We start from the raw sequence: 13,567 nt of genomic DNA on the forward strand, positions 1-13,567 counted from the left end.
AGGATTCCAGCTACATAGTACAGCACTAAAAAAAAGCATGCAAGCATGTGGGAGTCTACCCAGCACATTTCTGGCTGCAGCTGTTCCAAATTGTTTCACTTCTACTTAACCCCATCCTCAATCACGTGATGCTCTGAAACTCATTAAATGCTTTCAGAAAAGATGTGAAACCATCCAATAAAATGTCCATCAATTCTTTCTTCAGTATATAAAACTCTTCAGTATCATCTATTTTGCCCTTACCGCCTGTCTGAGAAAAGAGTTTTCTCCTTTCTCTGCAATGTTCTGTTTCTTCAGCAAACATGTATTGAGCTTGCAGTCCAGGTACTGTGCTGGGAGTTAGAAAACAAGCAGAAATAAGACAGAGTTTCTGAGGACCCCACATTCTTGTGGGAGAAAAAAATAGGGGAGAAGCAAGTAAAAGGAAATTAAGGTAAACACTGTAACTGCTCATATACTTAAAACATTTTCAGTATACAATTTTGCCCCCTCATTTCAATCAACACCACTACTGTGATAACTCTCATATCCTTAATCTCTATTCCCAACATATTTTTGAGCTCCTGTTTCATATTTCCAGCTGCCTGGCTGTTGTATATTTCTGTCCTCTCTGCTCTACCCCACACAATAACATAAGTTAATGTCAAGTTAATATTAATGTAAAACTCACATTAGCTCTTTCCCAGCTCAAAAACGTTTTATGGCCCCTACCACCTCTGAATGATGACCAGATCTGGTCTAGGGTCCTCAAAATTATCTCTTCTTATTTAGTCCACCTCACATACTGGGTGCAATCAAATTATAAACCTGAGGGTCCTTATGACTTTGGTTAAATTTAGCTTTAACTCCTAGCTCTACCTAGCTCTAGAAATCCTATTTCTCTCTCTATATATGTACCCTTCAGAGACCTAGCCTTTCTCCCAATAATCAGCAAACCCTGAGGCAGCAGAATACAATAGTTGGGACCTAATGGTCACAAGGTTCAGACCTCTGGCAGGCTAAAGATAACATCTTGCCCTAAGTTATGCTTCAGCTCCTGAACCCTAAGGTACAACTGACTGCCCTGGCTACTTTCCCATAAAACCAGGCAGAGAGTCACAGGGGACAGACCTCAAAACTGTCCTCAAGACCTGAAGGAACGGTTTATTACCCTTACCTCACCTCTGACCAATTAGTTCTCAGCAGCAACCCTGAACCCCCTAATCTACAGTGTCTTGTGATTTTGCTCTATATAGCCTCTAACCTACAGATCATTGAGTCATTGAGGAGTTAGGGTTTTGAGCATTAGCTTCCTCTCCTGGGTGGCGCCATTCATAATAGAATAGCCAATCTTTCTCCACTGCAATTCTCCATGTTTAGTGTTTGGCTCTGCTAGCACCAGGTGGATGAACTCTTCCTGTTCAATAATAATCACATTATCTTTCTTTAATATGACTTGTACTTTCTTGGTACTCACATGCCTTTGCTCGCTGTGTTTTTTCACTTAGAAAATCTCTTTTCTCCATCTCTCTACATAAAGAAACCCTATCCATACTTTTAAATCCAAAATCAATGTTAACTCCTCATGAAATCTTCCCTGATATGACACTCAGACTATGAATGGTCTCTTTTCTTTGCTCTCATCCATAGCATTTCTTTATACCATTTTAATGTGAGGAGAAATTGTGAAAGACTTTGGACAAATAGGTTGCTGGATCCCCATTCTATAATGTTGGGTGTTGTCCAGGAGCTCCCGTAAGGCCTTCTGATTTTATGTCTGCTGCCTTCGATTGTCTTTGGCTAGGCTATTTTGCAACCCTGAAGTCCTTTCTTTAATAAACATTTACTGAAAACATACTCTGTGCTTGGCATTGTGCTAGAGATGATAACAATACAAAGAAATGAGTTTTATAACTGTTGTTAGAGACCAGGACATGCCACCCCCAAATATGTCACTTTGCATATACATAAGAATTAATTCCATCTAAAGGCATCTGGGCTCCTGAAATCCCTTATCTGCCTAAAAGCAGAGTCTCCCAAAAGAATTTAAGTGCCATAAATCCCTTCCCCCAGAGCAACTCTAATCATGTCTTCCAGGAGACCAGATATCATGCACCACAACCAGACAGACATCATCACAAACTAGTATATCTCCCATCTCTTCTCCTAAAGGCCCTTTTATCTTTCTACAAGTGCCCTTTCTGCCCCTCCCTTTCTCCTGCTAAGTTAGATATATTGAGCCTAAGTCCTAACCTCCTCTTTGAGTTACTCAGCTCTGGGTACTTTCATATGTTACATTCTTGATTCACAGGTTAATAAACTTCTCTTGTTTTCTGTCTTTTGTCAATCTAATTTACAGTGCCCCAGCCTGAGAACCTGAGAGTAGAAGGAAAAATGTTTTTTCCTCCTCTATGGTTTTAAAGGACAACTTTAAAAAAGAAAAGTTAAAATCATGACATAGAAAATAAACATGTATCAAAGACTATATTTAACTCATTATTAATGATGGAACTAGAGACATGTTATAATAGGTTGAAATAAGAATGAGACTAAAAGAGATTTCTATTCTTTGGACAAAATTCGTTTGCATCTCTATGGGCAAGAATGATTTGCTTCCCTATGGATAGGAAACATGGCATCACCATCAGCATTCTACAAGTGAATTTTAATTTCTGTGGAAATTCATACATGAGCAAAATTAGACCCTAATTTATGTCCAGAAAACCTGGACTCTAAGCATAAAGATAATGTTCAGGAAGCAGCTCCCTGTGGTGTATGTGGGGGTGGGGGCAAGTTCTCAGGTCCTTGTACGGAGGGCCTGAGAGTCGGGAGAGATCCCCTATTGATATAATAAGGAGGGGAATTAGATCTCTCGAAGGCTGCTTCTCCTGTCCCCACTCTTCTACTGCCTCCTCCCTGAGCATGTCGTCTCCAGGTTCAATTTACTGGGTCTCTATGTTAAATACCTGAAGCTCTACTGGGAAGAGTACTGTGCAAGTGGTTCCTTCTGACTGAGTTGAGGGCTGGAGGTGAAATGGAGGCTGGTGGTAGCTTCACTAGGACAGCATCATCAGGCTGCTCCCAGAGGCTAAAGTGAACTGGCTAAAGTGAACTCTTCAAAGGTGTCTTTCATCAGATTAGTAAGCATAGCCACTTAGAGAATATTTAGGAGAGGGAAGAAAGGATATTAGAAAGAGGAGTTGTCATCCAGAGGTAAGGCTGGAAATGCGAGCAAAGGCTGGACTTAAATGTTAAGCTGAAGAGATCTAAGATGATGGTAATTTATTGAACAAATTCTGAGCCTCTACAATGTGCTAGCACCTGGTATAGGTACTTTGGAGTTAGCAATGTGCACATCATGTAAAAATTCCAGCCGTCTAGCAGAAAATATTCTAATGGTAGGAAATAGACATAGAAAAACATATGGTACATTTGACAGCATAAAATGCTATGAAGATGACAGCAGGGAAAGGGGATTGAGGGACAGATTGCAATATAAATAAGGTAGTCAAGGTAGACCTCACCAGAGGATGACATTAGAGCAAACACTTGAAGGAGGTATGGAACTAGCCTGGGAGCTATCTAGGGGAAAGAGAGTTCGAGGCAAAGGAAAGAACCAATGCAAAGTCCCTAAGGTGGAAGGGTGCCTGGCATGTGTGAGGAAGAGCAGAGGCCAGGTAGCTGGATTGAGCCAGGAGAATAGTAGACGAGGTCAAATAGTGGGGCCAGATCATGTAGGGGTTCGTGGTCCACTGTAAAGAAGATGGCTTTTACTTGGAGGTAAATGGGGGTGCTATTTTAGGATTTTGAGCAGAAGAATATCATGAGAATAAGCCAAAGGAGGCCAGTTTCCAAAGGAGTGGAAATAGGGAAACCAGTAAAGAATCTGTTGTAGTGAAGGCAAGAGGTTCACTGCCTCCAAGGTGACAGCAGTGGGAGTGATTAGATGCTGAATGCATTTTGAAGTTAGAGTCTATTTACTGGATTTTGCAATAGATTGACCACCTCATTTAAATGTACATTATGGTTATGAGAAAAAAGTGGAATCAAGGACTTCTCCCAGGTTTTTGGCATGAACCAGAAAGGAGAGAATTGCCATCAATGAAGAGGTGGGAAACTGGGCAGAGCAGGTTTGGGATCAGAGTATTCAGGGTGAGGAGGAGGATCAGGAGTTTAGTTTTGGACTTAGCACATTTGAGACCCAAAGGAGGCATTGAGTAAGGAGTTGTGTAAACACACACACACATACACACACACACACACACACACACACACACACACACATATATATCTGCTATTCAGGTGTGAGGCCTACACTGGAAATATGCATTTGGAAATTATGAGCATGTGGATGGCATTTAAAGCCATGAGACTAAATAAGATGGCTGAGGGCATGAAAATAGAGGCCAAGAAGAGAGAAGGGAAAATAAGGCTATCCAAATAGAGGATACCTAAACATAAAGACAAAAACTGTGGATGAAAACAAAGGGGTTCTGTGGAAAGTAACCTCACAGGGTGATCTGATCATAAATTCCTAACTAGGTTGGCCATTTTGGGTAGTCACACCCCAGGAATACCACTTCTTAGTCAAAGGTTTACCTTTACCTCAGGCAAGCCCTGCCCATTGTTTCTGTGCATCTAGGTTAAGACACCTTTGATATAACCACCCCAAGAAAGTACATAATCTTGTTAATTATCCTGTAATCCAATCCCCACCTTGCTTTCTCCCACCTCCATACAATCTTCCTTGTGTTCCCTCCTTAATTTCAAAAAGGAACTGCAAACTTATTCTCTTAAGCATTTATCTCAGTCTGCCGAGATCTTACTGCCAGGTGTATCCTCTTTGGGCTGAAGCAGATTTTTATAAAAATTCTTATAAAATTTTTATAAAACTTTGACCTCAAAGGCAAGAGAAGTAAAAGCAAAAATAAATGAATGGGACTACATCAAACTAAAAAGCTTCTGCACAGCAAAAGTAACCGTCAACAAGGTAAAGAGACAACCATCCGAATGGGAAAATATATTTGTAAGCAATGCCTTCGATAAGGGCCTAATATCCAAAATATACAAAGAACTCATAAGACTCAATAACAACAAGAAAACAAACAATCCAATCAAAAAATGGGAAGAGAGTCTACGGCCATGCCACCCTGAACATACCTGATCCCATCTGATTAAACAGGGTCAGGCCTGGTTAGTACTTGGATGGGAGACCACCTAAGAATACTAGGTGCTGTAGGCATTAAAAAAAAAAATGGGAAGAGGACTTAAACAGACAATCCTCCCTAGAGGACATACAAATGGCCAACAAATATTTGAGAAGATGCTCAACATTGCTAGCTATTAAGGAAATACAAATCAAAACCACAATGAGATACCATCTCACACCTGTTAGGATAGCTATAATCAACAGGACAAGTAATAAAAATGTTGGAGAGGATGCAGAGAAAAAGGAACCCTCATACACTGCTGGCGGGACTGCAAATTGGTATAGCCACTATGGAAAACAATATGGAAGTTCTTCAAAAAACTAAGAATTGGCCTACCATATGATCCAGCAGTCCCTCTACTGGACTGCTGGATCATATGGTAAAACTCTATTTACCCTAAAGACTTGAAAACTCATATCCAAAAAGATATTTTTCACACCAATGTTCATAGCAGCATTATTCACAGTGGCCAGGACATGGAAGAAACCAAAGTGTCCTATGATAGGTGATTGGATAAAGAAGCTGTGGTACATATACAATGGAAGGAATATTATTCAGCCATAAGAAGAGATGAAATACTGCCATTTGCAACAACATGGATGGACCTCAAGATAATCATGCTAAGTGAAATAAGCCAGACAGAAAAAGTTGAAAATCACATGATATCACTTATACGTGGGATATAAACCTAAAAGCAACAAATGAACAGGACAAACAAACAGAGACTCATGGACATGGACAATAGACTAGTGGTAGAGGGTAGGGAGAGGGGGAATATAGACAGGGTAAAAGGGGTCAAATATGTGGTGACAGAAAGAAATCTAACTATGGGAGGTGAACACACAGTGTAAACATATATATGCCTTACTGTTAAAATGTACAGCTGAAACTTATCCCATTTCATTAACCAATGTCACCAAAAAAATTTTAATTAATTTAAAAAATTCTCCACAGGTTTGGACATTGCTATGTTGAAAGAACTCAGAGTGAAATATCACCAACCTCAGAGTCAAATAAGTGACTATCATCTTGGATCTCTTTAGATTAACATTGAAATCTTAGCCTTTGTTCTCATTCCCAGCCTTACTTCTGAATGACAATTATTTTTTCATTTCTTTTCTTTTCTTTTTATTTTTTAATTAGTTTTGGATATAAAGCACAATGTTTAGGCATTTATATAATTGATGATGTGATCACTCTGATTACTCTAGTACCCATCTGGCACTATATATAGCCATTACAATATTATTGACACTATATTCCACATCCTTGTGACTGTTTTGTAACTAATTTATATCTCTTCATCTCTTCACCTTTTTCAACCTGCTCCCCAATGCCCCTCCCCTCTGGCAATCACCAGTTCGTTTTCTGTACCTGTGAGTCTGTTTTTGTTTTGTTTTGTTTTTTTCTTTCGTTCCTTAGATTCTGCGTATAAGCAAAATTACATTGGTATTTGTCTTTCTTTGACTTATTTCACTCAGCATAATACCCTCTAGGTCCATCCATGTTGCAAATGATAAGATTTCATTTGTTTTTAAGGCTGAGTAATATTCCATTGTATATATATACTATAATTTCTTTATCCAATCATCTATTGATGGGCACTTAGGTTCCTTCCATATCTTGGCTATTGTAGATAGAGCCGCAGTAAACATAGAGGTGCATAAATCTTTACGAATTAGTGTTTTGGTTTTCTTTGGATAAATACTCAGAGGTGCAATTGCTGGGTCAAAAGGTAAGTCTATTTTAAACTTTTTGAGGAACTTCTAAATTGTATTCCATAGCAGCTATACCAATTTGCAATCCCACCAACAGCGCGCAAGGGTTCCCTTTTCTCCACATCCTCTCCAACACTTGTTTTTTGATTTGATAATAGTCATTCTGACATGTATGAGATATATTTCATTGTGGTTTTAATTTGCATTTCTTTAGTGATTAGTGACCTTGAGCATTTTTTCATATGGGATGACAACTCCTCCCTCTTCCTCCTACTCTCTCCTAGAGCCTCAACGATTTGAAACATGGAACTACATGCTAAGAGAGGAGGCAGGAGAAGAGTGGGGACAGGGGAAGCAGCCTTCAAGAGATCTAATTCGCCTCCTTATTATATAATAGGGGATCTCTTCCTACCCAGGCCTGAAAACTTGCCCCCACTCCCACATACACATGGAGCTACGTCCTGAATATTATCTTCATGCTAAGAAATATTCTGGAAAGAACAAGAAATGCATGATTTCAGTCAAATGTCCAGTGTTTACTTCCAGACAGACATTTTGTCTTGAATTTCTGCATTTTTTTTTTTTTTAATAGAAGCTACAAGTTATAAGGGAGGCGACAGAGGGAAGGAAGGGGATTTAGCTGTAAGAATCTTAGGTTCAGATCCAAAATCTATTTTGGGCAAGGGCCTTCACCTTTTAAAGCTTAAAATGTTTAATGTCTAAGTTTTCTGGAGATTAATTAAGGCCTAATTTTTCTCTTATATTAAAAGAAAATTAGGATAATAATTCTTATTCTACCGACTTCACAGGCTTATAGTAAGAATTTTAAGAGATGAAATCTATGAAAGGCCATTGTTCCTTCACTCAGTAACCATTTAGTGACCAAGCACAGTGCTTGGCTCTGGGCCCAGGAATGTGAATCAGACATAGAAATGAAAATCCATCAACACAAGTGATACATTTAGTCCAGAATTTTTATTTTTACTTTAAAAACATATACTTGGTATTTATTTTATGCTAAGCACTACCCTAAATACTTTACAAATATTAACTCCTTGCATTAAAAAAAGGCACAGGATACATTAAAAAGCTGAAGACAAGATTAAAGAGATTCAGGATGTGAGCGTCTCCAATAAATGGCTTAAAGGCCATTCCTTTGTTTATTTTTTTTTTTAATTTTTTTTTTTTTCAGGTGAGACAACCTTTGGTTGACTTCACAGATTGCAAGGACCTTGTCAGCTTACAATCTCTTATTTTTTAAGCCTACAACACCTGGTCTTCCTAGGTGGTTTCCCATCCAAGTACTAACCAGGCCCAACTCTGCTTAGCTTCCGAGATCAGACGGGATCGGGCTTGTTCAGGCATGGTGGTAGACCCATTCCTTTGTTTAATAAGTATTGGTAGAATGTCTTTGATGAGGGCGGTACCTATATGTCAGTCTGAAACTGGGGCCCTACAGTTGAATCCTGCTGGGACAGTTCTTTTGGGCCTTTCTGTATTCACTAATTAGTGGCTGCATTTCCCAGTGAGACTAGGCATCCCAGGGAGAAGTTCTGAGGGCCAGGGAGAGGTTTCTATCCTATTCTGATCCCTTAATGTGCAACCAACCTCATGTGCCAGGTTGTGGCCAGGACCATTTGAGCCTTTTCTTCGTCCTACCTCGCTGCTTTTTTGTTTTTCCCCCAATCAGATGAAAGGAACCAAAATTTTGCTACCCTGAAGCTGCTTTTTGGGATATTGATTTTCAGCTGTTTATTAAGAAACAAGATTGAGAAAGAGCCTTTGAGCCTCCCCGACTTCCCTGCCCAAGAGGTTCAGACAGAGAAACCTGCTTCAGGAAGGGAGCTTGGGCTTGATTGCCTTAAAAAATTTCACCCTGGCGTTAGACCCTAAGCTTGTTAGCTAGATACCTACTATGTCTCAATGTTTCTGAGTTCCCTAGCAAGAATTTCCCTGCCATTTGTGTTCTACTCTTCCTCAACTACCTGTAAATCGCCAATTCTGATTTGATAATAGTCAAATCTAAAACCCTAGACCTGCTCTTTCTCCTTTTTCCAGTCTTATAAATCCAATGTTGCCTTAATATCTCGAATTTTTATGCTTATGTGAATTTCTCCATGTGCATATGTTAAAATTTTGATTTTCTCCTGTTAATCTGTCTGTTAATTTGATTATTAGCACAGTTAGAAGAACTTAGAAGGTGGGAGAAAACATATTGATTTTTTTTAGCCCCCACACAGATAAAACTTAAAAATTCTGACTCAGAAAACTGCACATATTATTTTGCAATTATTTCCATAGAGTTTCTAGTATTCAACTTAAAGACCTGTGTTTACACTCAGACCAGGAAGAACTACGATCACAAACCTTCTCCCAATATGATACTTGTTTGTTTAAAATGTTTGCAGGGCATCGTTGGCCCCAAGTCCTGGTACACTCAGTAGGACGGATAGGTTTCTTGCGGGGTGGAAGGAGGGGCCATAGAAATGACAAACCGGTGGGACAGTGGGTAGAGGATGAAATACATTAGCAATAGGAAAAAAAGTGTAAGCCTTAGAGTTCATCTCCTAAGACCAAAAGTGAAGGGCTGACATTTGAAGATAGAACAAGTAAGCCTGGAACACCTAGCTTACTTATTATCTTCTTTATTTCTGACTTTTTCATATCTATGTACCTGTAGGTACAGGTACATAGATATCACCTACAAGGAAGTCAGTTTGTGCCTCCAAGGAAGAATGAAAAGATTCTAAAAACAGTAAAAACATGGGTAATTTTTAGGAACTTTGGTGTTTCGTGGGCCTTGGAAGGTTGGTGACCCTTTTTGGTCTAGGTGATTTCTTTCCTGTTCATTTAATATTTGGTCTAACATCAAGAACTACCTTTGTCTTTAAAAGTACATTGGACTTTAGAGAGCCTTGGTAGGTGTGGATCAGAGTGGCCTTAGGCTGCTTTAGACTGCTAGAAGTAAGTACACTATGGTGGGAGCTTTCACACTTTTTGAACAGACTCACATTTTTCTTTATGACCCAGCACACACATAGCATACACATATGTAACTGAAACATAAGCTTCATGAAGCAGTGTATATGTCATACCCTCTGATATTTTCTAGTCTATGTTAAAACAAAAAGTCCGGTTGCTTAGGATCCACTATGGGTCTTAATTTTGAAAAAAATACTGCACCAGTGCAAAGTAATTGAGAGAAATACTGGGAAGTCTAGTAGTCTACATTCAAATGGGAGCTCTTCCACTTACAGCTATGTGCCTTGGGTTAGTTAATTAACTTTCCTAAACCCTAAGGTGCTCAACTAGAAGACAGGGATAAACTACTTCATAGGATATTTTGGGAATGAGATCGTAAGCACTCACGATCACTTCTATTACTCTGATCCTGCATTCAAGAAAGTCCCTAAGGGTTCCAAAAGTGTTCAGCTTAGTACCCCAGAAATATTAATCATTCCATATGTTTGTATATCAAAGCTCCCCTGGCTAAAAGCCTCCATCTATTTTCCATTACCTATGCACATTGTGGACTAAAACTTGGCCCTCTGCAGGTGGCAGCTAAAGCCAGTGCAGCCTGAACCATACCTCATTTTTGGCCCCTGCCCTCACATCTTTGAATAGCCTAACCCACAAACACAATGTCCCTTGATTCTGAACAATGTCCTCTGATGTGTCTTTGTCTTGGATCATTAAGTCTTTTCTTTCTGAAATGTTTTTCCCTCCTTTATTTTTGCTTAAATATCACCTATACAGGCTTCATGATCAAGCTCAAGAATTGCCTGCTGTATATGGGCTTTCCTGGTGACTGATTATCTCCCCTTTCTCCAAAATCCTGTCCTTATATTTAATGAAAAAAATAGAGATAACTACACGTATTCTCCAACTTTGAAAAGCAGAGATCATACAACTCCAAAATAATCTTTATATAATTAAAGAACCCTTGTTCAATATGAGAATTTCTTTACACTTCTAACACAAATTGGGACTCAGTTACAGCTTTGCATTTTGGCTCAGTTTTTTGTTGTTGTTGTTGTTTTTGTTTTTTGTTTTGTTTTTTTTTTTTAGACATACTTTGAATCTCAGATACTTGTGTATTTTTTTTGTTTTATTTCGTTTTTAGTTCTAGGAAATGTAGTGCTGAGACTCAGCCATCAATCAGGGTGTGATGGGAGAAAATGAACATAAATTTGATTATTTTGCAAATAAACAAAAAATTAAATATATGAATTGCAGCTGTTGTGGGGCTGTTTGTCATGTGGCATGTCTGGTGGACCAGATGCATTGTTAGCCAGAAGAGGTATGACAATTTGTTAGGACTCATATGGAACAGATGGATCATCTCAATTTTCTGGCAGTTGCTCTGCCATCCCATGCCCTGTGTAGCAATGGTGAAACTACCTTGAATGAGATGGATGTCATCCCTTCTCTCTGATTTAGATCATGAATTTTCTTGTTCAAAGCCAGAGAGAAAGGTGAAAGGGTGAAAGTGTGGCCAAGAAGCTTGGCATGGGGATTGGAACACCTCTGTCCTAATTTATCCATCTGAAAAATAGAGGGGAAAGTTTTCTGTTGTGTGTTCCTGATCAACCTTGGGGTACGTGGTCACTCTTACTTTGGAAATTCTACTCTGTTTCCATCCCTATAATCAGAAGGAAAGCGCTAGAGTTCTAGTGGTCATCCTATCTAGGCTGAAATTCAAATATTCCTGAGACTGCTTACCCACCCCAAAATGTTCCCTGCATATCTGAGCATCCTAGACAAAAGGAAGGAAAACAGATTGAAATGCAAAGCTAAACTTGAGATCTAGGTCACTGGTTAGCCTACTTTAAGCACCACATCCATTACAACCCTTTCTGTATTTTATTTTTCAGTCACTCTCATTCCCAACACCCTGGCAATTAAAAAACTTCGGCAAGTTCACTTACTAAATTTTTACTAACCCTTTCCTGATATCCCAACCACCCATGACTGTAGTTTTAAGCCCTTATTGTATAGCCTGAAATTGTTTAACTGCTGTTGCTTCTACTCAAGTCCCCCTTAAATCAATGTGCCACACGGTACCAGAGTGATTGCTCTAAAATGCAAATATATCCCTCTCACTCTTAACATCCATCAAGAACTCCATGACATTGTGGAAAACAAATTCTAAGCTCCCTAGCATGGCATACGAGATCTTTTATGTCTTAGCCTCGCAACCTCTGCAGGCTCATATTTTAACTTCACCTATCCTAGATGCTTATGATTTCCCAGAATTTTTTAGTTTTTGTGTCTATGCTCTGTGATTTCCTCTGGGCAATATCTTCTGCCAGCACTCAGATCAGCTGTGCCTTCTCACAAGAAGCACTCTTTGACTTTTCCCCTTCTCCACCTACTCTCAGCCAATGGCTTCTCCTTTGTATTCATCTAGGACACTTTGCTTAACTCTATCACAATAGATATTTATCTCTTCAACCAGCTCCTTCATGGTAGAGTATGTGTATAGGGGGAACACATATTTTAAAAATTTAACTAAATTTTTTAATTGATTTTTTTATTGAGGAAACATTGATTCATACTAAATTTATTTTTAATCTTTTAGTACTTCTAATAGTGCCAAGCTTTTCCACCATCAGGGTCTTTGCATAATTAGTTATGTCTGAGATAATTTTCTCCTCATACTCTCCTTATTTTCTACATAGGACAAGTTATAATTTCAAATTATTTATGAAGGTAATACAGCTAGTATTTAACAGCCTAGGTACTGATGTCAGAGTGCCTAATTTCAAAATGCAGAATGGGTGACCTTAAGCAATTTTCTCACTTTGTGTATCTATATGCACATGACTCAGTTTCTTATTTGTAAAGTCGGTAATAATCCCGGTTATGAGGATTAAGTTGAATGAGATAATATGTGCTAAACAGACTTGTGCCTGGCATGTAGCTAATATTTATTGCTTTCTACTTTAAAAAAATGTTGTTTAAATTATTCAATGTCATTTCACTGTAAGCTCCAAGATATTTTCTTTACTGATATTTTCTTTACTATTGTATCCCAGTGCCTAGCATGGCATACTAGAAAGCGCAAAATAAATTTGTGTAATTTGAATGACTGAATAAATAACAATCCTTACTTTAGAATATTAACTGAAGATAAGGAAGGAACTGTGGTGCTTATCAGAGTGATAGCAGAAGCCATATCAGTGGCTTTCTTTAATCAACAATTAACTTCCTAACCCTTATATTCACTTGGCTCCATAACCAAGCAACTCTTTTTTCCTTTTGTTTAAATGGAAACATTTGGGTGAAAGTTAGATGCAGTCATTCTTGGGTTTTTATTAGAGGAAATTGTGCTCTTATTTACTTCATTCGGAACTGAGTATCATGTCTAAGATTAAGAAGTTGTTGGAATAAACATGCTCAGGTTAAGGTGACCTTGCTCTACAGAGAACAGAGAGAGTCTTAGGGTGATGCACAAAATGACAAGCATTATCAAAATAACAAGGCAATGTAGGCAGATTTTAAGCAGGTTAAACTCCAACAGTGATCCTTATGATCACTGCTTATAATTTCCCAGAATTTTTAAAATTTATTCTTAGTGAAAACCTTAGCTTCTGCCTATAAAAACCATCTTATGAAATTAGTGGTATAGACAAGAAGAGGAAAAGACAACTTTTCACT

General features: G+C 38.6%; 1 protein-coding gene and 1 pseudogene across 1 annotated transcript in view; both read right to left on the bottom strand.

Moving 5' to 3' along the window:
* The window catches only part of CLMP (CXADR like membrane protein), an 86,758-nt gene that overhangs the window by 6,905 nt on the left and 66,286 nt on the right, over nt 1–13,567 (bottom strand). The window lies entirely within an intron of this gene.
* Nucleotides 8,168–8,282, bottom strand: LOC112473518 (annotated as a pseudogene).

The sequence above is a fragment of the Pteropus alecto genome, unplaced genomic scaffold, assembly GCF_000325575.1.
Source record: "Pteropus alecto unplaced genomic scaffold, ASM32557v1 scaffold479, whole genome shotgun sequence".
Lineage (NCBI taxonomy): Eukaryota > Metazoa > Chordata > Mammalia > Chiroptera > Pteropodidae > Pteropus > Pteropus alecto.